Here is a 27,109-nt window from a genome sequence, read left to right on the forward strand (position 1 = left end):
ATACTAATTATGAAAACTATAAACAAAGTTAAGTGGTATGGACAATAGTTCTAGAAGTTCCAGTGAATTCTCAATAGGAATTTCAAGAAAAGAGAAAAATTAATTGAATGTAAAAATAAGCAAAGAAAATTATCCTAAACTGATGAAAAATCTAAAGGATCCACCAAGTTCTAAGCAGGATAGTGGTATGAAGAACCACACTCCCACAATCTTCTGAAACCTGAGTACATGAAGAAAAACAAAAACAAAATCCTAAGAAGTTCTAGAGAGGAAAAGGAATTTATAAAGAATGAGACTCAGTTTATAACAAAGGTTCTCATATACAACGTTTCTATTAAGACTAAAAGCAAATCCTGTGTATCAAAAATTAAGTGCAAAATAACAATGATGAAAACCACAAAGTGAAGTGGTATGGATAATAGTTCTAGGAGGTTCTTCATTGCTACCAAGTACATCAATAACATTTATTTTGGATAAATTTGGATATTTACTTTGGATTACAATTATCTAAAATAAAAGTTTTTTTGAATATTTAAGTGTCTCAATTTCATAATATAGCTACATCAATATACAACAAGCATATAACCAACACCACAAGATTGAATGAAGAAATATTTTAGAAGCTCTTCTGTACCAGATATTTTCCACCCTGTTAGTTCACTTAATCTTCAAAAAATGCTTTGTGACAGAAATGATGAGGCTGTATTACCTTGAAAAGAATCATATACCTCCTAGCCTAGCTAAATAAGTGGAGAGCTGGAATTTGAACCAAGGACACCTGACACAACACATATGCCAATTATAATTTCAGAAAAGAAGGAATGAGTGCCCATACAACAGCAGCCTGGAGGCAGAGAAGTCCCCATCTTAGCAGCCATGCACCTATAGAGCCCAGTACAGGACTTCCAATGTTGCTTAATCTTCTACATTGCTGATGATGAACTGTGCTCAGTCTTGCAGCAGGAAGATTCAATCTAGAGGAAGTCAGCAGGAGGTCCTGAGAGACAAGAGCTTCCCTCCATAGCTTCTGCAGCAGCAGAGAAGCAAGGCTAATAAGCAGTCACCAGGTATGAGAGCTTAGGGTAGAGAACGGGGAAATAACTACATCAAAAACACTTCAGTCTGGAAAGACCACCATGTCCAGATTCCACAGACAAGAACATAATAGATTTAGATCAGCCTCTAAAGGTAATAATATCAAAGTGCCACTTTATACCACACAAAGGAACCTAATTTAAAAAGTCTGTAAAATGACTATTAGACTTTTAAATAAAATGCCTAGAATTTTAATGTGCTTTTTAAAAAGAAAATAAATTACTTTCTGTAATTCAAAAGGAATAATTCTTTTTATTAGTAGCATTCTGTGAAGTTTATGAAGCACTTTTGTGAATATCTTATTATTTGAATCTTATGATGAACCCACGAGGCAGGTATATTTTATGCATTTTATACATGAAGAAAGTGAGAGTCAGAATTGAAGAGATTCACCCAAATTTCCACTTCTAACAGGGTTAGGACTTCAACTCTGGTTTTATAACTTGTGAACTCTGCACTGGAAAGTGTTTCAGTTCAATGACATTCCACAAACATGTGTTGAGTAATTATGTATCTTGCAGTCTCACATCGGCATTAAAAATTTTGTTTAAAATTAAACTGTTACTAAGTCAATAATTTCACCACTGGTAAATAAAAATGAGAGTTCAGCAAAGTTTGTCCCTTTGTAATCTTCAGAACTTCAGGAATCCAGGATTCAAAGATTCAAAGAACTAGATTTCACTGAAATGCAGTTAGCTGTCCAATCCCATATCTGATATACACTGCCTCATGACATTTCTGGTCCTGAAAGAAGAGCAGATTTTAAAACTATGTATATTATGTATATATATATAATATATATATAGTTTTCTCTATCTCTCTCACACACACTCTCTATCTCTCTCTCACTGTCTCTCTTCAGAGCAATCCTTTTGCCAGAGGAACTTGTGTCTTAGCTCTGTCTATGAAGCCCTTCTAGTGTCTCATATGCTTTGCCATTTTACTCCTCAAAGAAGGAAGAAAGCATGGAAATAATTGAACTGGAATAGATCTTAGACATCATCTGATGAAATTCTTTACTTTCTTGTTGTAAGAGCAATGTAGTAATGGCTCAGAGAGGCAATGACCTTTGCATATAGTCACACAATGAGTTAACATCAGAGCTGCTAGTTGAAGGGTCTTTGTTTCCTCAAATATGAGATTTTTTAATCACCTGAATGTGAAGAAATTTTAAACATGATATTGAACACAGGAAACACTTGCTTTTAAATTCTAACTCTCTTATACACAAACATGAGATAGCTGAAAAGTTGTGAAAGTTAGTGATAAACCTGTCTTACCCTAGATGGTGGGGACATCAAAGTTTAGGAAGCAGAATTCTTTTGCCTGAAACCCTCAATCAGAGCTCAAAAAGAAACTGAGCTACTAATACTAGATGTATTCTTTTGCATTTTGTTCTTGGTCATCATCAAAATCCTTAATAAATCACATGGGAATATTTGAGTACAGTATCTATTTTCTAGGTACGCTGGCCAGGATTCTTATTTGAGAGTAGGTAGAGGACAGGCATAAATGTGAGTCAAAGATCATCCCATCCCCCAAGCTGGCATTGCTCAGTGCCAAGAGGAAATTTCCCAGCTAGAAAGAGTTCCCCTTACCAGGAAAGGAAGACCAAGTGGGGAACTAGCTTCTCCAGCCTTCCGGGTCATCACACAAAGGTCCTGCTTCGGTTTCACCCCATCCAGACTGGCAAAGCTGGGATATATAGAGATGGCTAGGAAAATGGAAGAAATGCAGGGGCTGCTAATAGCAGCCACACAGTGGGAGTGATGCAGTTAACAGTGACCTTCTCAGCAGACAATCCTAGCAGACTTCACCATCAAGAAAAGCAACATCCACCTTGGACCCCCTACACAATGACATCACTGTTTGTCCCACAGGTATTCACATTTGCTGATATCAGATGCTGGATTTCCTCCAGGCTCCCTGCCTCCAACCCCAGCTAGAGTCTGAAAACCAAACCAGAAGCCATCTCAGGCTTCTGCTGCTGTGTGAGTGCAAGACACCAAGCTAGATTCCCAGGCTGACATCCAGTGCTGGGCACACACTTGGACCTAGCCCCTCCAGCTGTTCACATGCACACTCACAGACTAATCCCCATCACCGACATTCACTGTAGTGCACACACAGTGGGGAGAGTGTGAAGTCATGGAAGGGCACGCTGACAGCCAAGGCCCCTGCCACTGCCAGTGAGCCCTTAGAGTTCCTGATCCTTGCTACTTTCACTGGCCCCTACACACTACTTGTGTGTCTCCACCTGGCCTCTGCCCCAACATAGGACCTGTAGCTAGCCCCTTCGGCTGAGTGTATGCACTCCAACAGCTCTGGCCACCAGTGAGCCTGACTTAGCCTCTAGCTACAAGCCTTGAAGGCAACACTGAAGACTCCTACAGACATGGCAGCCATTGTGGACCCCTGCCAGTGCTCATTAAGGTTCACACAGGTGTCAATGTTGTGGACATCTGTGGCCTGAGCTGAAGAGACATCACACCCCTCAACAATGTGCTGTCACAGACTCCCATACTTTGCACCCTACACCACCTGATTTGGGGTCACAGCATACTCCAGCATGCCCCCACCCACAGGCGAAAGTCTTCTCTTACCGAAGTCAGTTCATAAAGACTGGAAGAGGTGATCATTTTTTCAAATGTGCAGACACCTATGAAAATCTTCGGAGATCGTGAAGAATCAGGGAAAAACGACTCCACTAAAATATTACAGTAAGTCTCCAGTAACTTCCCCTAAAGAAACTGAGATCCGGGAATTTCCCAACAAAGAATTAAGGTAATTGTTCTAAAGATGCTCAGAGAGCTACAAGTGAACACAGATAAACAATTTAATGATATCAGGAAAGAATAAAAGAAGAAAATGAGAAGTTCAACAAATAGAAAACATAAAAAAGAGCCACACAGAAATTTTAGAGCTGCAGAATAGAATGACTGAACTGAATAATTTAATAGAGGGTTCCCACAGCAGACTGGAACACGCAGAGGAAAGAATCAGTTATCTAGAATACAGATCAATTGAAATTATCATTTCAAAGGAGCAACAACAACAACAAAAACAGTGAAAAGGAATATAGAAAGTCTATGGGACTTATAGGACACTATCAAGAGGAATAATGTACACATCATGGGAGTCCCAGGAGGAGAAGAGAGGAGAAAAGGGGTGGAGGGTTATTTAAAGAAACAATGGTTGAAAACTTCCCAAATCTGAGAAGAGATTTGGGCAACCAAGTTCATGAAGCTAATAGGTCATCCCAAAATATCAATCCTAAACAATCTTCTCCAAAACATATATAATAAAACTGTTTAAAATTTAAGACAAAAAATTTTAAAATCAGCAAGAGAAAACATATTTCTCTCATAAAAGGAAACTCCACTTAGGCAATTAGCAGATTTCTCAACAGAGACCCTGCAGACCAGAGAGAATGGGATGATACAGTGAAAGTGCCAAAAGAAAGAATCTGCCAATAAAGAATTCTGTACCCTGCAAAGTTATCCTTCAGAAATGAAAGTGAAGTAAAGACTTTCCCAAATAAACAAAAGCTGAGGGAATTCATCACCACTAAATCTGCCTTACAAGAAATGCTGAAAGGAGTTCTTTAAGTGGAAATGAAAGGGCGCTAATAAGTAACATGAGATCATATGAAAATGTACAACACACTGGTAAAGGTAAGCACATAACCAGAATAATTTTCTTTCCTACATCTTTTGTCACTCATAGCAGTTCGCTTCTCCTAAATATCACTTTTAGAATGTTTCTCAGACTGCAAAATACCGTGAGATTATTTCACACAGAATTCCAGAAATTATTTCATTCTTCCGTCATGGAGAGTAGAGTATCTATCTTCCCAACTACAGCGCTGGAACACTACTCTGAACATTTCACTGTGCATAATGGATTCTGAAAGAATGCACACTGACAAACAAAGTGGGCACCAGTTAAGAAAAAAATACTGACCTCTAAGACAACTCAAGCTGGCTGTGTCTGTCCCAAATCACTCTCATGAAATGGGATTCTGCGCATATTTGGGAAAATGATCACATCTCCTACTCTACGCTCTGCCCTTCAGTTTTTCCTATCATTCTCCCCTTTGTTCTATTTCCTGTCTCCAGACCTGCCACTAAATTGAGCAGAAGACAGCCAGGGACACATAATTTTAATGTTCATGACACTTTTAAGAAAATGAATGAAGGTGAGGACTATGCATGTCTTTACAACTTTCATAATTCTATTGTTCTGTTCCAATTCATTTTTTGTGTTATTGAACCTGTGGTCTTAGGATGTTTCCACATAAGAAAGAGTCCATATCTCAGGGTTGAGTTCATTATTTCTGTCTCAGAATCAGAAAAGTCAGATACAATCATTATCATGTTGTCATTGGTAAATTTTTTAGCATTGATTGTGCTTTCTCTGGGAGTGATTAGATGAAATTATTTGACAAAATACTTGCCCAATATATGGCCCAATATAGAGAAACAACAATCTAAGTTCCCCTGAATACATCCATCTCCCAAGGGTATTGGGAGATTCAGTGGTTTCTTACACCTGGTTTATCAAAATTAACCTAGAATAAAAATAAAATAATGTTTCCTAGAATAATTAAGTTATATTTAAATATATTATTGGGGAGACAGCTGCCAGTAATTCAGATATCAGAGGACTTGGAGCCCTCCTTACTCTGGGAGTAATGAAGAGGCTTTACAGCATTCATGACACTCTTGAAATATGTACAAAAGAGCAAGGGCTGAGTACCAGTGCAAAGCATGTCAGGTCAGGACAGGGTAAAACTGTGACATGTGCCTCTGGTTCAAACAACCAATCATTCTAGCATCCCCAACCCAGATATGTAGAGACTGCTAAGGTCCCTACTGGAGCATCCAAACCCAGCTCTACTCAATGTGTTCCTGGCTGTATCACTTCCCCAAAGTTTATTCATCCCCCAAACCCACATTTCCTCTCTTCCAGGTGGTGCTTCCTGCTCCCCAGGGTAAGATCAGATAACTAGTTTGAGGATCAAGTCTATCAAGTGTTGATTGGAGGGAAACCTCATGGAAATGGACGCTTTTCAACAAGGTTCTTGAACCACTACTGAATGGTATGGGCAGTTCTTTGAAAGTTCCAGAATACCTTATGGAAACCAAGCCTTGGAATAGAGTGAAAAACCCTTTGATAGGAAGTCATTGAGCTTTGATTACGGCCCTATTTCTACTCTTATGAATAACACATGGTTCAGAGAAGAAGCCTCAAAAAATTAAAAAATATTTTTAAGTGAATGAAAATCAAAACACAAGTTATCAAATTTTGTTGGATGTGGCAAAGAAGTGCTTAGAGAGAAGTTTATTGCATTGAAAGCATATTAATCTTATATACTAAAAGGAGAAAGATCTAAAATCAATAATCTAAGAATCTAAGAATCTAATAATTCACCATAAGAAACTAGAAAAAATAGAGTAAATTAAATCCAAATTAAGCAAAATAAAAAATAAGAATTAGAGCAGAAATCAATGAAATTATGATAGGAAGTCAATAATGAAAACCAATTAAACCAAAAGCTGGTTCTTTGAAAAGATTAGTAAAATCGATAAGCCTCTAGCCAGGATAACTAAGTGAAAAAGAGAAGAAACAAGTTACTAATATCAGAAATGAAAGAGGAGATATCATTACAGATCCCATGGACGTTAAAAGGATAATAAAGGAATATTATGAACAAGTCTATGCCCACAGATTTGATAACCTAGATGAAATGGACCAAATTCTTTGAAAGACATAATTTGCCAAAACTCACACAACAAGCAATACATGATCTGAATAGGGCTATATCTATTATGGAAATTGAGTCAATAATTAATAACCTTCCAAAACAGGAATCACCAGGCCCAGATGGGTTCACTGGTGAATTCTATCAATCATTTAAGGAAGAAATCATACCAATAATGTACAACATCTTTCAGAAGACAGAAGCAGAAGCAATACTTCCTAAGTCATTCTATGAGGCCAGAATTACTCTAATACCAAAACCAGACAAAGAAAGTACAATAAAAGAAACTACAGATCAATCTCTCTCATAAACATAAATGAAAATTTCCTCAACCAAATTTTAGCAGGGAAGTGAAATCCAACAATGTATACAAAGAATCATACACCATGACTAAGTGGGATTTATCTTAGTATCTTAGGGTATGCAAGGCTGGTTCAACACTAAAAAATCAATTAATGTAACTATCACTTCAATAGACTAAAAAAGAAAAATCACATGATCATATCAATGCATGCAGAAAAAGCATTTTACAAAATCCACCACTCATTCAGTATTAAAATAATATCAATAAACTTAGAATAGAGGGGAACTTTCTCAACTCTATAAAGATTATCTACAAAAAGACCTACAGCAAACATCATACTTAATGGTAAGAAACTCAAAGCTTTCCCACTAAGATCAGGAACAAGGCAAGGATGGCCCGTCTCACCCTTCCTTTCAAAAAAACACTGGAAGTCTTCACAAATGCAATAAGGCAAGAAAAGGAAATAAAAAGTATTCATATTGGAAAGGAACATATAAAACTGTTTTCAGATGATATAATCAGCTACATCAAAAACCTGGAAGAATCAACAAAAAAACTCCTCAAACTAATAAGCACGTAAATTTGCAGAGTACAAGATTAACATACAAAAGTGAATTGCTTTCCTATATACCAACAGTGAAGACGTGGAATTTCAAATTAAAAGCACAATTCCATTTACATTACTACCCTGATAAATGAAACTTGAAAGCAACCAAGATGTCCTAGCAAGCCATGAAAAGACATGGAGAAAACTTAAACGCATATTCCTAAGTGAAAGAAGGCAATCTGAGAAGGCTACATATTACATGATTTCAACTATGTGACATTCTGGAAAAGGTAAAACTATGGAGACAATAAAAAGATAAGTGGTTGCCAGGGAAGGAGGAGGGTGAATAGGCAGGGCACAGAGGATTTTTAGGGCATTGAAAATACTTTGTATGATATTATAATGATATTATATGATATATGTCATTATACATTTGTTCAAACCCATGAAATGTAGACGACCAAGAGTGAACCCTAAGGTAAAGTATGCTCTTTGGGTGATTATGATGTGTCAACGCAGGCTCATCTCTGGTAAAATTTGTACCATTCTTGTAAGTGATGCTGATAATGGTGGAGGCTATGCATGTGTAGGGGTAGGAGTATATGAGATATCTCTACACCATCATCTCAATTTTTTTATAAACCTAAAAATGCTCTAAAAAATAAAGTCTCTTAAAAATTAATCTGGACTATGGAAAAAATGTTGAAAGAAATTAAAGAAGGCCTATATAAATTGAAGGGCATCCCATATTCATCTATGAGAAGGCTTAATATGGTCAAGATGGCAATACTTCACAAAATTATATACAAATTTATTGTAATTCCTATAAAAATCTCAGATGGCTTCTCTTTGGAAATTGACAAGCTGACCCTAAAATTCATATGGAAACTCAAGGGACCCAGGATAACCAAAATAATCCTGAAAGAGAAGAACAAAGTTGGACAGCTTACACTTCTCAATTTCAAAACTTACTAAAATGCTATGTAATTAAGACACTGTGGTACCAGTATAAAGATAGACATGCGGTTTAATGGAATATTATTGGCAATGCAGAAATAAACCCTAATATGTATAGTCAAGTGATTTTTGACATTTGTGCTAAAGCCGTTCATTGGGAACAGAGTCTTTTCAACAAATGGTGCTGGGGCAATATCCACATGAAAAAGAATGAATTTGGGCCCCCACCTTGCACAATATTCAAAAGTAAACTCAAAATAGTTGAAAGACCTAAACTTAAAAGTTTAAAGTGTATGGAAGCATGGATGTAACTCTTTATGACCTTGTATTAGGCAGTTGAGCAAAAAAAGAAAAATGATGAATTGGACTTCATGAAAATCAAAAACTTGTGTTTCGAAGGACACCACCAAGAATGTAAAAAGACAACCCAGAAAATGAGAGAAAATATTGGCAAATCATATGTCTAATAAGAATCTTGTATCTTCAATATATAAGAAATTTTACAAGTCAATAATGAAAAGACAAATTGGGCAAATGATTGAATAGACATTTCTACAAAGAAGCTATACAAATGGCCAGTAAGCATATGAAAAGATGCTCAACATCATTAATAATCAGGAAATGCAAACCAAATCACAATGTGATACCACTTCACAACACGCTAGGATGCCTATAATCAAAGGACAGATAACAAGTGTTGGTGAGGATGTGGAGAAACTGGAACACTTATGCATTGCTAGTGGGAAAGTAAAATGATGCAGCCACTGTGGAAAACAGTTTGGTGTTTCTTCAGTAAGTTAAACATACAATTATCATATGACACAGCAATTCCACCCATAGGAATATACCAAAAGAATTGAGAATATGTTTTCATGCAAAAACTTGTACATGAATGTTGATAGTAGCATTATCCATAATACCAAAAAGGTAGAAACAATCCAAATGTCCATCCACTGATAAATGGATAAATAAATGTTTTATGCCCATAAAATGGAATATTATTCAGCCATAAAAAGGAATGAAGTATAAAACATGCTACAACATGAATGAACCTTGGAAACTTTAGGCTAAGTGAAAGAAGCCAGACACAAAAGATCACTCATAAATTCAACATATATGAAATATCCAGAACAGCAGATCTATAGAGACAGAAAGTACCATTAGTGGTTGCCTAGGGCTGGAGTGGTTGGGGAGATATGGGAGATGACTGCTAAAAGATACGGGGTTTCTTTCTGTGGTGATGAAAATGTTCTGAAACGGATTATGGTGATGGTTGAAAAACTCTGAATATACTAAAAACAATTGATTTGTATACATTAAATGGGGAATTGTATGGCATGTGAATAGATCTTAATAAAGCTGCTACCAAAAACGTAAGCTATACTCTAAATATTAAGGGCAGAGAAACAATGTTGTTTTAAATACAGTATTGAGAAAATAACCATTTGTAATTGAAATATCAATGACTTTACAGCCCTCCTTAATGGAAGTGATTAATGGAGAGGTTTCATAGCATTTAGGGATCCCCTCCTAAATGCATGTAAACTTCCAAAAACCCATGTAGGTACATTCTTATGGGAAGGTGTCAACACCTTTAATGAAATTCTCAAAATAACTCAACCCCAAGAAGAAGAATCATTGTCCTAGCAGGAGATAAAGCAGGGGTAATGTGCTTCTTCCCTCCAGTTTCTTCAAACAATTACATCTTCTTCACTGCATTCAATCTCAAACAAGTGATTTGAACAGTCCAGCCCAAATTCCAGGGATAATTCTTTGAATGTCATCTCCTTCAGCATCTGTGACTCATTTCCTATCTTTCCCTAAATGATTTTTCATTTCTTCCCATTGCTAAAAACTGCTTAAATAAATATTAGTGACCTCAGAGGAAGGAATTTCCTTCTCCAGCATTAGCTCTTTTTAGCGTGTTCTGGATTCTGCCTTTCCTCTGTTCAACCAGGAGCTTGCAACCTCACAGCTGTACTTATGGTTTCCGTCTTACCCTTCTCACTCAGATTTTAAACTTGACCATAGCATTATTCAAATTCACCATCCAAATCTTACCTTCCTTGGTTAAGGTTCTCACATAGGACATCTGGTCTCATAAGTGAAATTTCCCCCACAAATCCTTATAATTTGGCTCCCTTCCTCCCCTCTTTACTAAAACCGCTCTCTTATAAGGCTCCTCTAACACAAATTCTAACCAAATCCAATGACTTTATCAGGTGTAGAATTCTTCATTTCCTAATTTTATCTGACAAGTTTCCTCTAAAATGTTGATTCAACTTAGACTTCCGTGGGACTGCACAGTTGACTTTCTTCCTAAAATATGAGAACTCCATGAGATGAACAATCTTGATTTTATTTCAGATTCCTCTATGTTTCTATGGTCCAGACTGTCATCAAAAAAATCTAAGGACATGAAATGTCTTCCAGTTGGTCCTTGAGCTCCATTCTCAACATACAGGTCATTATACAAACTCCCAGGTTAATTTTCCCTGATAATTACCTGCATTCAATTCTTGTTCTGGCTTACATCTACCTAATCAAATTAAAACTTTCCATGCCAGCATTCAGGCTTACAGGTTACTTGAGAGACACCAACCCACAGCACCATATCTGCCCCAATTCATTTGTGGTTACTCTAAAAGAAATTGTCTCTTTTCCATTTACCTAATCTCTTTGCCAAATACATCTTCTAATCTCCTCTTACACTATTCAACCTATCTGAAATTCCCTCCCCTGACCCTCACTTCAAGTATTTCAGGATCTACATCAAACCTCATGACGTTCAGGAAGCCAACCTAGGTTAAACCGTTCCCCTCACTCCCCATATATTATACAAATGATATAATAATCATTTTCATCTTCTTTTTATGGCTTGATATTTTGTATTTTATATCATGTTTTTAATATTCCCATTTCACCTGAAGTATGCATTCTGTTTATCCTCAGGCAGATTATTAGCACTCAATGAAAAGGATCCATGTATTATAATTTTTAAAAAAATTCATATTCAAATCTTCCATGATGCCCAGTATGGGTCCATGTACACAATAAATATTTGATGTGGTTTTGCAGAAGTACTTGCCTGACCATTTAAAAATCCCTACATTATTAGTCAGAGCTTTTCAGAGAAACAGAACCAATATGATATATCTATATATTATATTTATATATACATATACATTATATATATATACACAGAGAGAGAGAGCAAGAAGAGAAAGAGAGAGAGATTGGTTTATTATAGCAATTGGCTCACACAATTATGGAGGCTGAGAAACCCACGATCTCCAATCTGCAATTTGGAGACCCAGGAAAGACAACAGTATAATTTATTCTGAGTCCAAAGCCCTGAGAACCAAGAGTGCCAATACGCAAGAAGTGAAGAAGTTGGATGCCCCAGCTCAAGCAAAAAGAACAAATTTGCCCTTCCTCTGCCTTTATGTTCTATTCCATCGTCAAAAGATTGGTTAATGATCCAACAGATTGGATCACCCTTAACTGATAAAGGTGATCTTCTTTACTCAGTCTACTGATTAAAATGCTAATCTCTTCCAGAAACACCCTCACAGACACACTCAGAAATGTTTTACCAGCTATCTGATCATCCCTTAGCCCAGTCAAGTTGACCCATAAAATTAACCATCACACCTGTTAATTATCGAACTAATCAATGAATCACAAAATGCAAATGCAATCAAATAACTGAGCTGTCATTAACATTTTACCTGTTCCATTTTGATCAGAAAACAATCAATGAGATCCCAAGGATTGTTAATGTCCAGGGATATTCGGTGTTCTTTTATTTTCTCCAAAATACAACTTCTTTTTTTTGGCAAGGAAGATTGGCCCTGAGATAACATCTGTTTGTCAAATGTCCTCTTTTTGCCTAAGGAAGATTGGCCTTGAGATAACATCTGTGCCAATCTTCCTCTATTTTGTATGTGGGTCGCCTCCACAGCATGGCTTAATAAATGATGTAGGTGTGCTTCCAGGATCTGCACTCATGAACCCAGGCCATCGAAGTGGAATGCACTGAACTTAACCACTACACCACTGGATCTGCCCCCAAAATATAACTTTTTAAGTTAGCATAATTTTCAAGAAATTTGTTATAAGTTCCTGGGAAATAATAAAGGAGAGCAGGAAAATTATTGCAGATCTAAAAGAGAAAACAATACTTAATGAAAAAACCATTGGCCTGGATGGCCACTGAGGGCATGCTGTTGGGCAGTGACCAAAATACTTTACAGAAACTGATCTTTGGGGTTTAACTGAGAAAAACCTGGACAGGGAGCCAATGGGCTTGAATTCCAGCTCTATATTTGGGCATTTGTTCACTTGTGTGTAAAATAAAGGGCTTGACTATTTTTCCCAGATGTTCACTCCATGACATTAAGCTCTGGGCTGGACAGTGGTATTCAAACATTCCCCTCACATCTTGATCCACATAGATTTTTGGACTTGTCAGAGAAATTAGCCTAAATGATTTCTCACAAAAAAGGGATCTTGGCCTTACTTGGATCCATGGAGAGTTCAGAATCCTGATGTTTTTGTTGACTATTTCCATCAATTTTAGAAATTTCTGATCTGTATAATCAAACAATTGTGGGAAATAATGGAGCAGATCACATTGCAGGGAGCACAACTCAGGATAAAAGTGGGATCACAGGGTGAGGCTAAAGAATTGGAAATATATTTTTAATATCATTAAAATATACACATAAAAGTCGTGGTCTTTGAGGCAACAGGAAATGGTAATTCTAGAAACTCCAAAGCAATATTTACATAGAAATTACCTAATTAGGTAAATTCAGCATACATAAAATCAACATATTGCTTTTCCCCGAAACATGAATTGATCATCCCATCATATCTAATTTAATAATGGTTTCTCCAATACTCCATTCATGTTCATTGCCTGTATTTGTGCCCTTCTAACACAAGGTACCTGTTATTTTGGAGGGAGGAATTTAAAATTAAAGTGGCAATTTTCTTAAAATATAGCATTAGGTTCAGAGCAACATTTTGTGGAAAGTATTCCCATATACTCCTTCCCCCCACACACAGACAGACTTCCCCACCATCAACATTCTGCACAAGAGTGGTACATTAGTTACAATCAATGAACCAACATGGACACATTAATATCAGTCAAAATCAATGGTTCACATTAGGGTTCACTCTTGGTGTTCATGTTCTATGGATTTGACAAATGTATAATAACATGTATCCACCATGAAAGTATCATACAGAATAGTTTCACTGCCCTAAAAATCACATCCACTGTGCTAGACCTATTCCTCCCTCTCTCCCCCTAATGCCTGGCAACAACTGATATTTTTATTGTCTCCATAGTTCTGCCTTTCTCCTGAATGACAGGTCAGGAGACCTGTCAGGTAGTTGGAATCATACAATATGAAGCCTTTTTAGAATGGCCTTTTTTCACTTTGTAATATGCAAAATGTAATACGTTTTTCCATGTTTTTGCACCTTGATAGCTCTTTTTTTTGAGCTAATAATATGCCATTATATGCGTGTACCACAGTTTGTTTATGCATTCACCTATTGAAGGACATCATGGTTGCTTCCAAATTTTGGCAGTTATGAAGAAAGCTGCCATGAATATCCTTGTGTAGGTTTTTCTCCAAGCATAAGTTTTCAGTTCCTTTGGGTATATACCAAGGAGTGCAATTGCTGGATTATGTGGCAAGAATATGGTTAGTTTTGTAAGAAACCACCAAAATGTTTTCCAAAGTGGCCGTACAGTTTTACAGTCTCAAAAGTAATGAATGAGAGTGCTTGTTGCTCCATATTCTTGTCAGACTTCATTGTTGTCCGTGTTTTGGATTATGGCCATTCTAATCAGTATGTAGTGTTATCTCATAGTTGTTTTCATTTGCAATTCCCTAATGACAAATATGTTGGGCATTTTTTCATATGTTTACTTGCCATATGTGTATCTTCTTTGGTGAGGTGTCTGTTGAGGTATTTTGCCCATTTTATAATCCAGTTGTTCATTTTCTTATCGTTGAGTTTTAAGTGTTCTTTGTATATTTTGCACAAAAGTCCTTTATCAGATATGTCTATTGTTAATATTTTCTTCCAATGTTGGCTTGTCTTCTCATTTCTTCACAGTGTCTTTCACAGAGCAAAAGTTTTCAATTATAATGAAGTCCAACTTTTTGATTCTTTCTTTCATGGATGGTGCCTTTTGTGTTGAATCTAAAAAGTCGCCATCAAAACCAAGATCATCTAGATTTTCTCCGACGTTATCTTCTATTAGTTTATATAGTTTTGCATTTTACATTTAGGTCTATGATCCATTTTGAGTTAATTTTGGTGAAGGGTATAAGGCCTGTGTCTAGATTCATTTTTTGGCATGTGGATATCCAGTGATTCCAGCACCATTGTTGAATAGACTATGTTTTCTCCATTGAATTGCCTTTACTCCTTTGTCAAAGATCTGTTGATTGTATGTATAGGTCTATTTCCAGGCTCTCTATTCTTTTCCATTAATCTTATTTGTCTCTTCTTTCACCAATACAACACTGTCTTGATTACTGCAAATTTATATTAAGTCCTTAAGTCTGATTGTGTCAGTCCTCTGACTTTGTTCTTCAACATTGTGTTGGCTAGTCTGTGTCTTGGCCTCTCCATAGAAACATTACTATTAGTTTGTTGATATCCACAAAATAACTTGCTGGGATTTTAATTGGGATTTCATTGTATAGATCATGTTGGGATGAAATGACATCTTGACAATATTGAGTCTTCCTCTCCATTAACATGAACTATCTGACCATTTATTTAGCTCTAATTTGATTTCTCTTATCAGAGTTTTTTTAACTTCCCCAAATAGACCTTATGTATATTTTATTAGATTTACACCTAAGTTTTCATTTTTATATGCTAACATAAATGGTATCCTATTTCCAATTTCAAATTCCAGTTGCTCATTGTTGGTATACAAGAAAGCAATTGACTTTGTATATTAACCTTGGTGTTCTCTGAGCTTCCTGGATCTGTGGTTTGGTGTCCAATACAAATTTTGGAAAATTAGCAGTCATTATTACTTCAAATATTTCTTCTCTTCCTTTCTGTCTTTCTTCTGTTTCTGATACTTTCAGTATGCATATGTTACATCTTTCGTGTTGTGCCACAGTTCTTGGATATTCTGTTCCATATTTTTCAGTCTTTTTTCTCTTTACTTTTCAATTTTGGAAGTTTCTATTGATGTATCCTCAACTTCAATGTTTTTTTTCCAGTGTATTAATGAGCCCATCAAAGGCGTTCTTTATTTCTATTACAGTGTTTTTGATTCTAGCATTATTTTTGATTCTTTCTTAGAATTGTCATCTCTCTGGTTACATTACCCATCTGTGCTTGCATATTACCTGCTTTCCCCCTAGAGCCTTTAGTATATTAATCATAGTTATTTTAAATTCCTGGTCTGATAATTCCAACATTCCTGCCATATCTGAATATGGTTCTAATGCTTATTCTGTATCTTCTAACCATGATTTTTCGTCTTATAGCATACCTCGTAATTCTTTGTTGAATGCCAGACATGATGTAAAAGGAACTGCAGTAAATAGGATTTTAGTGATGTGGTGGTAAAATGTGGGGATAGGGAAGCACTCTATAGTCCTCTGAATAGGTCTCAATATTTAGCGAGCTTGTGCCCCTGGATTGTGACTTTCCCAAGTGCTTCTCAGCCCCCCTGCCTTAGGTGGGACAGGAAGGTTAGTGAAGTCTGGAATTGGGTACAGTAGTCCCCCATTATCCACAGGGAATACATTCAAAGACCCCCAGTGGATGTCTGAAACCACGGATAGTATCAAACCCTATATATACTATATTTTTTCCTATACATACTTACATATGATAAAGTTTAATTTATAAATTAGGCACAGTAAGAGAATATGTGCATTGACAGCATCTCTGCTCTTGTGCTTTGGGGCCATTATTAAGTAAAATAAGGGTTACTTGAACACAGGCACTGTGGTACTGCAACAGTTGATCTGATAACCAAGACAGCTACTATGTGACTAAAAGGAAGGCAGGGTATACACCACGGATACAGCAACAAAGGATGATTCACATTCTGGGTGGAATAGAGTGGGACAGCCCAAGATTGCATCACACTACTCAGAATGGCACAAAATTTAATACTTATGAATTTTTTATTTCTGGAGCTTTCCAGAAATAAGTTAATAAATAAGTTAACAACTTTCCCAAACAGTTAATATTTTTGGACCTCAGTTGACCATGGGTAACTGAAACCATGGAAAATGAAACCATGAGTAAGTGGGGGCAACTGTATGTACCTTTCTTGAGATTGGTTAGTTTCTTATAAAACATCAGTAGATAGGCTCTGGAAAGTAGTTTCTCTTGAAGGCAGTCCTCGTTGAGAAGAGCAGAATGCTCTGGACCTGTTTCGAAATGGCTATATTTCCCTCCCCTGCTGGAAGCAAGAGATAATTTTCCTGCAGTCTTCACTGTGAGAACCTAGCAGGGCTCCTGGAGGTAAAATTCACAAAAGTGAAACCTCCTGCTCACCTTAGAGCCAATTTATAATTAGGGATTACTAGGTAAAGCATTATTAACGATACTTTAAATCTAGTTAAATAAATCATTTTATAACCTCATATTTGCGAATTCTGCAGAATTATGAGGTAGAATATATTTCTTAAAATATATAAAAATAAATGCAGTAAATAATCAGTAATATTAGAAAAAACATGCCGATAATGTTTAAATACTCTTGTGTTTACAGAGAAATCACAATTGATGAGGGCTGCACTAAAAGATGCCCAGGCAATTAAAACCACAGATAAGCATCATGGCTGGTGGGAATTGTAGGAATGAGCCTTGCAAGGAACTCTGAGATGTGTCAGTGAGGCTGACTGTACAAACACAGTCCAATAAAGTGAAAGTACATGCCACTTGTTTCATACTCCATGGATGTGATGAGCTCATTTCCACCCTGTCCACTTGACAAGTGTTCCCTGGTGAAATGTTCTAGAATAGGTGACTCAATTATGCTATGGGAAAAACATTGCTCTTTAACTCTTTGAAGAAATGAGACTCAAAGCTTTCTATCTTTATGGTGTACTGATTTGAAAACAAACAAAGCTGGGGCAGAATAGGATTAAGTGACCTTTTATACCCACACTGTATGCACAATTATCAGTGTACACACACAAGCATGGATACGCGAAAGTTCCGTTGGTTCTCTATTTCAAACCCTCCCTCTTCCACATGATGGCTGGTAGCCACTACCCATAATGAAAGGTTTGGCTGCCCCTGAAATGTTTCCAAGACATCATTAGAGAATCGAATAGCCACTTAAAGTCAGTTACAGAGTACACAATCACCCACCATTGGTTTTTCTCAACTCCTCCACAAGGTAGTGGGCTTCCTCTTGAACTCAATCCTCGATGCTCCTCTTCCCCATCCTCAAATTCTGCAGGGTCAGGAGGGAGAGGGCTTCCATCTCTTTCCATTGCTAAAATGATTCCTACCAGGAGGGGAAATAGAAACTGGGAGAGAGGTCCTAGGCAAGGATGAGGAAGCTGACACTTGGCAGCCTTGTGGCTGGGCCAAGTCCTGCTGAAGAGATCCTTAAATTCCTGTTTTCCATTCTTGCCACCTCATTACCAATGCTGAATATGCACACACACACCTACCATGTCCTTTATTAGCTCTTTCAATCAAATGCAAACGGCCTCTTCCAGAAAACTCCTCTCCAAGATCAATCACGGCTCCTTTCACTGCTTCATATCCATGCAGCACCACAGGGGGCTTCAAGACCAAATACACAGGGCTATAGACGTTTGAGAGCTGGAAGATGGAAAGGAGATACAAATATTAGAAAAGTATTCTCTGTTTGGTGTACATATTGTGCCTGATTCAGATTATTATAATCATATCTTTGATGTTTTTATTCTGCCACACACAACTTCAAATAATTCTAAATTTTATACATAAACACAAGATGATTGTTATAGCTGCCATTTATTGAAGGCTTCTAAAGTGCCGGGCAGTTGCCAGGACACCTGGTACACAGGTTACAGTTACTCCTCACATCAACAATTGAACTAGGTTTATTTACCCCATTTTATAGGCAAAGAAACTGAAGTTTAGAGATCCATAAATGGACTTTTGTTCCCAGCATCCCACAACTAATAAAAAAAAAGACCCAAATTTGAACCCTGATTGCTTGATCTCTGACTTCTGAGCAATTTATCAGTCCCCTATGCCCACCTTGGGGCCAATAAATAGCTGACTGCTTCAGGATCACCTGTAAACTTCTTTCCATTGGTATTTTGATTCAATACTTTTGTGATACTAAAAATCTGTATTTTAAAATATCAACCCAGATGATTCTACTGCCCAGCCCAGTTTGGGATCTGCTGGTGTTATTAAAACAGAAAGAGAACGGGCACCACAGAGGCAGCGCCAGGACCTGTAGCATCTCATGGAAGAACAATTTCTTCCATTCTGCAGCACTCATTGTGCTCAGATAGCAGCTTTTTGCCAAGTTAAAAAGGATTCTCTCACCACCAGAGGCCCTAACTGAGTAATTCTTTTGTTCACTTATGTTTATCGTGAGCACTTATCTACTTTCTTGACGCCAGGTGTAATTTGCTTCTCAGAGAACTTTAATTTTCATGGTTAATCTGAACAAACATATATGTAAAACATAATTATATAGCGTATACAGTAGATAACTTCTTGAGTAAAATCTCTAATCACGAAACACTTCCATTGTCATTTATCTTCAGGCAAAACATCGCAACAAAAATACTCCCTTCTTTTATCACTTTGTTATTTTTATTCTACCTTAAAATGGCTAAATGTTTCTCCTCTCCCTAAATGCATTTTTTTCATTCCACTATCTGGACACTGATCAACAAAAAACGCAAGGGAAACATCAAAATCCACGGGGAGTGTTTGCTGTAATATGATCTATTCTAATACTTTACCTCCAAAATATGTTTTATTTAAAAGGAAACATTAATTTCCTTACCTTTGCAAGCCACCAGAGAGCATAACACTTACATTGCTTAAGGATTTGCTGATATCCCTAAACTCTAACTGTAGGATATTTCCAATAATAGGGAGAGGAATAGGGCCAGAGTGAAAGGAGAAGGCAACAGGAGAGACAGAGCACCAGGACCACAACCAGATCCATTGTCTCTTCTTACTTAGACAATCATGAGCCTGAAATCCAAACCTTTTGTAACACTCTCTCGTTTCAATGCCTGCCTGTTTCACGTACAAAGTGGTAAATCAGCTAGATCAGCTCTATCTCTTCTCGTGGACTTTGGCCTACTGAAAAAGATAAAAATAAAATGTTCTTTAATCTTGTTCTTTTTTTTCAGTTCTCCATCATGAAGACTCTGGTTTAATTGGTTATGAGTGGGGCCCAGGTATTGGTAATTATTTTAAGAATATCCCAGAAGTGACGTCAATATGTAGCCAGGATTAAGAAATGCTGAAGTAAATTATTTGACCCCAAAACTTCTCAACATCTAGATCCTAGGCTGAGGACCAGTTGGGAATTTATGACTTTTTGTTGCATTGCAATGCTTCATCACACACTGTGATGCTTTTAAAAGGAAAGATTTGTCAGATAGTTTGATGTACTGAACTAACATTGCAGTTGCTTAAACATAAAATTACTAACATAACTCATACATCTTGAAGGACCAAACATGTATCTAGCAATTAGTAGGTGCTAAGTAAATTTACACACCTTTTACTATTAAGCCTCCCCTAAAACACAGGAAAGCAGAGATTATTATTGTTTGTTTGTCAAATGGGGAAAGGGAGACTAGGAAAACAGGAGAGCTATCCAGTATCACACAGCTCACAGGTGGCAGAGCTGGAGTTAGAACTGAGACCTTCTGATGCCCCTTGTGGTGCACTGTGGCTTACACCACAGCTGGTTCTAGAACAATTTTATAAAAACAAAACAAAACTCTTACAACATTGGTTACTCTGAATATACACGACCACTGACCCTCTTCACAAAGTAACAGGCTTTATATTAAGTAGGGATTCCTTATCTCATTACAAGGATAAAAGGGCCATTGGTTCTCAAGAAAAGAAAAACAAGATTGGGATTCTCCCCTCTCTATCTCTGAAGAGGTGAAACTTGCTCAGGTAACTGAGGAAAGAGCCAATCTCAGAAAATTTAGGGGAGGAGGGCTTGAGAATCTATGGCTTCTCCCACCTCCTAGTCATCTCCAGACACAGCTTGCTTCTGTTGCTTTTTTGGTCTATCATTATCAGAAATAATGGAACGAAGTATGCACAGCAAGGAAGGGAGATTATAGACAGAACAACAGGTATGGATGCAGTGCAGGATGGAAGGCAAAGATTTCACTAAACAGACCCAAAACACAGAACCACCACAACATGCAGACCTGAACAGGAGATGACATTTAGTGGTCATGAGGATATAAATATCACTGGTGTGATATAAATTACTTGATCCCTAATAATAATGGTTGTTCAAAGGAATGTTCTGTAAAGATATCATCACATTTATTCTAAGTTGATTGGTGCAGTTATTTTTAATATATTAAGGGAAAAACTAAGTTTTTGTCAAGATCTCAGTTACAAAATGCTTACTTCTCATGCTTATAGGGAGACACATTTTACAGAGAATTTTCTCACCCATCATAACTCTTTTGATTCCCTCCATTATCTTTGCCTAAGGTAAAGTTATTCTCACTTTAATGATGAAGCAGCTGGCCCTTGTAGATTCAGCACTTTTGCCAAGGACATAGTGTCTGCAAATGGCATTGCTGAGGCTGGAACCAGGGTCCCCTAAGACTTGTATGCTTCCTTCCAGTGAAATATTCAGTTCACTGGGATTCTCAACCTTTACTGTGTATGTACAGTCACGTGCTCGATAAAAATGTTTTGGTCAATGGCCACATATGTGATAGTGGTCCCATAAGATTAGTAGCATATAGCCTAGGTTTGTAGTAGGCTCTACCATGTAAGTCTGTGTAAGTACTGTAGAGGAGGAATAAATTTCCCTCTATGTTTCTAGGTTCTTCTGGCTGGTCTAAGAATTAAATTGACATGAGAAGATTAACAGGAGAAAAACAAACAAAAGTTTAATGTCATACGTACATGATAGAAACCAAGGAAAACTGAATAACTGATCAAAATGGCCAAAGCCCTCACCTTAAGTACCATTCTTAGCTAGAGACAGAAGATGTTGGGGGTGGCAAGAGTGAGGGACTCTGAAGGGAAGGAAGGCAATTCACAGGCAGATGAAAAGGAGCAAATGTTTGGAAAACAAGTGTTTGGCCACACAGCAACAGAAGAACACAAAAGAGAGATTAAGGAACAGGCTTCTCTAGGTTCCTCCCTGTCTACCACCTAGTTCTTGTTATGCTAAGGTGATAGCTTGCTTCCTGAGACAGGTTTTTAAAATCTGAATTCCTTTAAGCAATTAAGGGGGAGGTAACAAGAAAAATTTTATGAGTCTTTTGTTTCTTAAAAATAACCAGTAGGGGCCCTCCCAGTAGCATAGCAGTTAAGTGCCTGCACCCCACTTCAGCGGCCTGGGGTTGGGATCCCTGGTGCGCACCGACACACTGCTTGTCAAGCCATGCTGTGGCAGCATCCCATATAAAGTGGAGGAAGATGGGCACAGATGTTAGCCCAGGGCCCGTCTTCCTCAGCAAAAAGAGAAGGATTGGTGACAGATGTTAGCTCAGGGCTAAGCTTCCTCACACACACACACACACACACACACACACACACACACAAAACAATCAGCATAAAGTAATCCTCATGTTAAAGTGACACATTTTGGGGTGGCAAATTTTGTTCCCCTTCAGTACACTCTATGATGTTTGCATAACGATGACATCACCCAATGACACATTATTCAGAACATATCCCCGTCATTAAGTGACACATGATTGTACTATAATTCAATAATTCAGGATTTACTTTAATCAGTACCTTCAAAATAAATATTGAGTTAATAATTGCAGCAACAGTTGATTTAAATGATAGAAAAGTTTGGTTTGGTAACATTGGAACTTGAGTGATCCCAGGTATCAGTGAATCCTTTATCCAGGACAGAGAAGTAGTAATTTGGAGGTTGGCTCATAGCTCTAGACTCTGAAAAGTGCGCTAAATTATGCTGGATAAAATAAGCTCCATGGCTCTTTTTAGGGTAATGATTTTATTACTGAAGAGATGGTGTCTCTGTCCTGCCCTGCCTTCCGGGAAGGCTCTTGCCTGGCCCTTTCTCTGTTCATAGATGAAAGGATCATATTTTAGAGGTAGTAGTCATTTCAGAAATCCACTAGTCCAATCCCTACTTTATTTTTACAAATAAGGAATTGGTGACTCGCCGATGAGAAATGTATCCAACACATTAGTGCAAGATCTTGTCTTAGAATCTAGGTTTCCAATTCCCAGTTCAGTGATATCTCCCATTGAAGAGATTTCCTATCGCTGCCCAGACGGATGGCCAGGAGGGCATCAGTGTGACACCCTCCATAGTCACAGAGTAATGCAAACCTTGACTTGGGTGGAATTGTGAATTAGAACTATGTCTTTTTTTTTTTTTTTTAATTCTGTGTATAATTTTCTTTTTTTCTTTCTTTTTTTTTTTTAAATTTTTTGTTTATTGCAGTAACATTGGTTTATAACATTGTAAAAATTTCAGGTGTACATCATTGTACTTCTATTTCTGCATGGACTACATCATGTTCACCACCAAAATACTAATTACATCCCATCACCACACACATGTGCCGAATTATCCCTTTCACCCTCCTCCCTCCCCTCTTCCCCTCTGGTAACCACCAATCCACTCTCTGTCCCTATGTGTTTGTTTATTGTTGTTATTATCTACTACTTAATGAAGGAAATCATGCGGTATTTGACCTTCTCCCTCTGACTTATTTCACTTTGCATTATACCCTCAATGTCCATCCTTGTTGTCACAATTGGCTGGATTTCATCGTTTCTTATGGCTGAGTAGTATTCCATTGTGTATATATACCACAGCTTCTTTATCCATTCATCCCTTGATGGGCACTTAGGTTGCTTCCAAGTCTTGGCTATTGTGAATAACGCTGCAATGAACTATGTCTTTTTAAAGAAACTTTTTCATTGAAGCATGATACAAGAGAGAAAGTTGCACACTAAATGTACACCTCAGTGAATTATCACACCAACATATACTATGTAACCAACACACAGGTCAAGAAAAAGAATTCACCAGTCCCCCAGAAGCCCCTCTATGTCTACCCCACTCACTACGTCCACCCTCTCTTTAAATGTATTCAGTATCATGCCATAGGTTAGTTTTGCCTGTTTTTAAAAAGGATATTATATATTTTAAATAAAAGGAATCATGTATATGTATTTTTTAGTATCTAGCTTTTTTCAGTTAATATTATGTCTATGATATGTTATGATGGTTCATGTTGTGTAAAGGGAAGTAGTTATGTTTTCTGCATAGTGTTTTATAACTGTTATATAATTTATTTTTGCAAATATATTGCTACGGACAGTTGGACTACTTCTATTTGGAGGCTGTTATTAATATTTCTATACATGTCCTCTTGGTATCCTAACGCATTGCATTTGTCTTCAGAACATACCTATGAGTGTAATTGCTGGTTACGTATGTTTTCAGTTTTAGTGATTACTGCCAAGAATCGTCCAAGTGGTTGAACTAATTTACGATTTTACTATAAGAGTGCCAGTTGTTTCATTTCTTTGTGAACTATGAGTAGTTATTATTTTTTCTTTTTAACCATTTGATGAGAATGTAATAATTTCTTACTGTAGTTTTAATTTCCGTTTCCATTATGATCCATGAGCTGAGCACTTTTTCAGATGTCCACTGGCAATATCAATTCTATTTTTGTCTAGAGCCTGTATAGCTTATATAGCCATTGTTGGTTCAAGTATATAATTTATATATACTTATATAATTTTTAACAACATAGAGTCAGAGCTACATGCAAGGAATTTTTTTTACTTCAAACTATTTGTAAGTAATTTGCTAACTTGATGTTCCAAAGGCCTGAAATATGTTAGGATGTACTTCCTAAACACTGTGTGATTCTTCTATATAGTACAGCTATCAAAGTCAGGAAATTAATGTTGATGCACGACGACCATCTAACCTTCATTTTAGTTTATATTTCACCAATAAATCCCAGTAATATCCTTTGTGTCCAATTCAGACACCAGTGCAGGTCACGTGTTGCAACACATTGTCATATCCATTTTGTAAACTTTAGTCTGGAACAATTTCTCCTTCTTTCCTTGAATTTCTTGACCTTGTCTCTCTCCCTCTCTTTTTTTTTTTTTGTGAGGGAGATCAGCCCTGCGCTAACATCTGTGCTAATCCTCCTCTTTTTGCTGAGGAAGACCGGCTCTGAGCTAACATCTGTTGCCAATCCTCCTCCTTTTTTCCCCCCAAAGCCCCTGTAGATAGTTGTATGTCATAGTTGCACATCCTTCTAGTTGCTGTATGTGGGACGCGGCCTCAGCATGGCCGGAGAAGCGGTGCGTCGGTGCGTGCCCAGGATCTGAACCCGGGCCGCCAGTAGCGGAGCGCGTGCACTTAACCGCTAAGCCACCGGGCGGCCCTGACCTTGTGTCTCTTGAAGAATGTAAACAAGATGTTTGTATAAAGTTCCTGAAATTGAGTTTGTCTATATTCTTTCATGATTAGATTCAGGTTATGGATCTTTGGCAGAAATATAATAGAATGATGCTTTCTCCTACTGCATCCAATTAGGTGACAAGCAATTTCAATCTGACCCATTACAGATGATGTTTACTTTGATTACTTGATTAACACAGTGTCTGGCAATCTCTTCCACTGTAAGGTTATTTTTGTCACTCTTGTATTAGCAAGCATTTTTTTTTAATTTTTTGTTTATTGCAGTAACATTGGTTTATAACATTGTAAAAATTTCAGGTGCACATCATCATACTTCTATTTCTGCATAGATTACATCATGTTCACCACCAAAATACTAATTACAACCCATCACCACACACATGTACCGAATTATCCCTTTCACCCTCCTCCCTCCCCTCTTCCCCTCTGGTATTAGGAAGTATTTTGTGGGCATATCCTTTGAAATATGTAACTATTCATGGCTCATAAAGTTTTTTATTTATTCATTGTGTATTTGTTTATATCACAATGGGACCATATATTCAATTGTACTTAATGAATTATAATCCATTTGTATTTGTTTGATGTTCCAATTACCTACTCATGTTTGGATTCTTTGTCCTTTTGACATGTGCCCATCAATCTTTTCCAATTCCTTGATTTCTCGCACAATGAAAAGCAATACTATGGAGCCTGCCCTGAGGATATCCAGAGGCTGACATTGGCTTGACTGGTATCTACATGTCCTCTCAGGAACCGATCCCAGGAGGAAATTTGCTGACAGAGTATCCAGTTCTATTTCATTGACCCTCGGGAGGGTCCAGGTGGAAGTGAGAGGTCAGCAAAGGGGATGGAGGCTCCATCCCTGAATTAGCCACTCCTTAGGTTTGCTCTGCTTCCCTGACTCTCCTTTTCCTCATTTTGAGAAGAGCCCCATCCTCTTACTAAGGGAATTTAATCAGCTGTTGCTCCTACAAAGGCCAACAGAGGGCGAGACACTGGGTTTGCAATAGAGCATTCAAGCCGTGAAAGGACATGGAGGTACCTTAAATGCATCTCGCTAGTGGAAAGAAGCCAATCTGCAAAGTCTACATACTGTATAACTCCAACTACGTGACATTCAGGATAAAGCAAAACTACAGCGAAAGTAAAGAGAATAGTGGTTGCCAGGGGCTAGAGAGGAAGGGAGGGAGGGATGAATAGGTGGAACACAGAGGATTTGTAGGGCAGTGAAACTATTCTGTATGATATCGTATTGGTGGATACATGACATTATGCCTTTGGAAAAATCTATAAGCTATATAACGGAGAGTGAACCCTAATGTAAACTATGGGCTTAAGTCAATAATAATTATTGATATCAGCTCATCAATTTTAACAAATAGATCACACCAATGGAAAACATTAATAATAGAGGAAATTATGAGCAGGGGAGAAAAGAGTATTTGGAAAGTACCTAGACTCTCTGCTTGGCTTTTGTAAACCTGAAACTGCTTTAAGAGAAATGTAGTCCATAAATAAAAAGAGAACACATGCAAATTAAATATAACACCAGATATGGACAACAGAACATTCAACATAAAGATAGAATATAACTTTGAAAAAATATATGATTTATACCTACCTATGATGTATAGTAGAACAGAAAAGGTAAGAAATTTAGAAGACCAGTCCAGGAGTTCCACCATGTGAATAATGAAAATTCCAGATACCAAGGAAACAGAAAAGAAGAAATCACCTCCACAA

The 27,109-nt window shown here is 37.3% G+C and overlaps 1 pseudogene; it reads right to left on the reverse strand.

Moving 5' to 3' along the window:
• LOC101405238 (cytochrome P450 2C9-like) overlaps nt 1–19,870 on the reverse strand; it is a 92,745-nt pseudogene extending 72,875 nt beyond the window's left edge.
• Nucleotides 19,871–27,109: the final 7,239 nt, after the last annotated feature.

This window comes from Ceratotherium simum, chromosome 6 (genome assembly GCF_057802395.1).
Source record: "Ceratotherium simum simum isolate JZ-2026a chromosome 6, ASM5780239v1, whole genome shotgun sequence".
In the NCBI taxonomy this organism is placed as follows: Eukaryota; Metazoa; Chordata; class Mammalia; order Perissodactyla; family Rhinocerotidae; genus Ceratotherium; species Ceratotherium simum.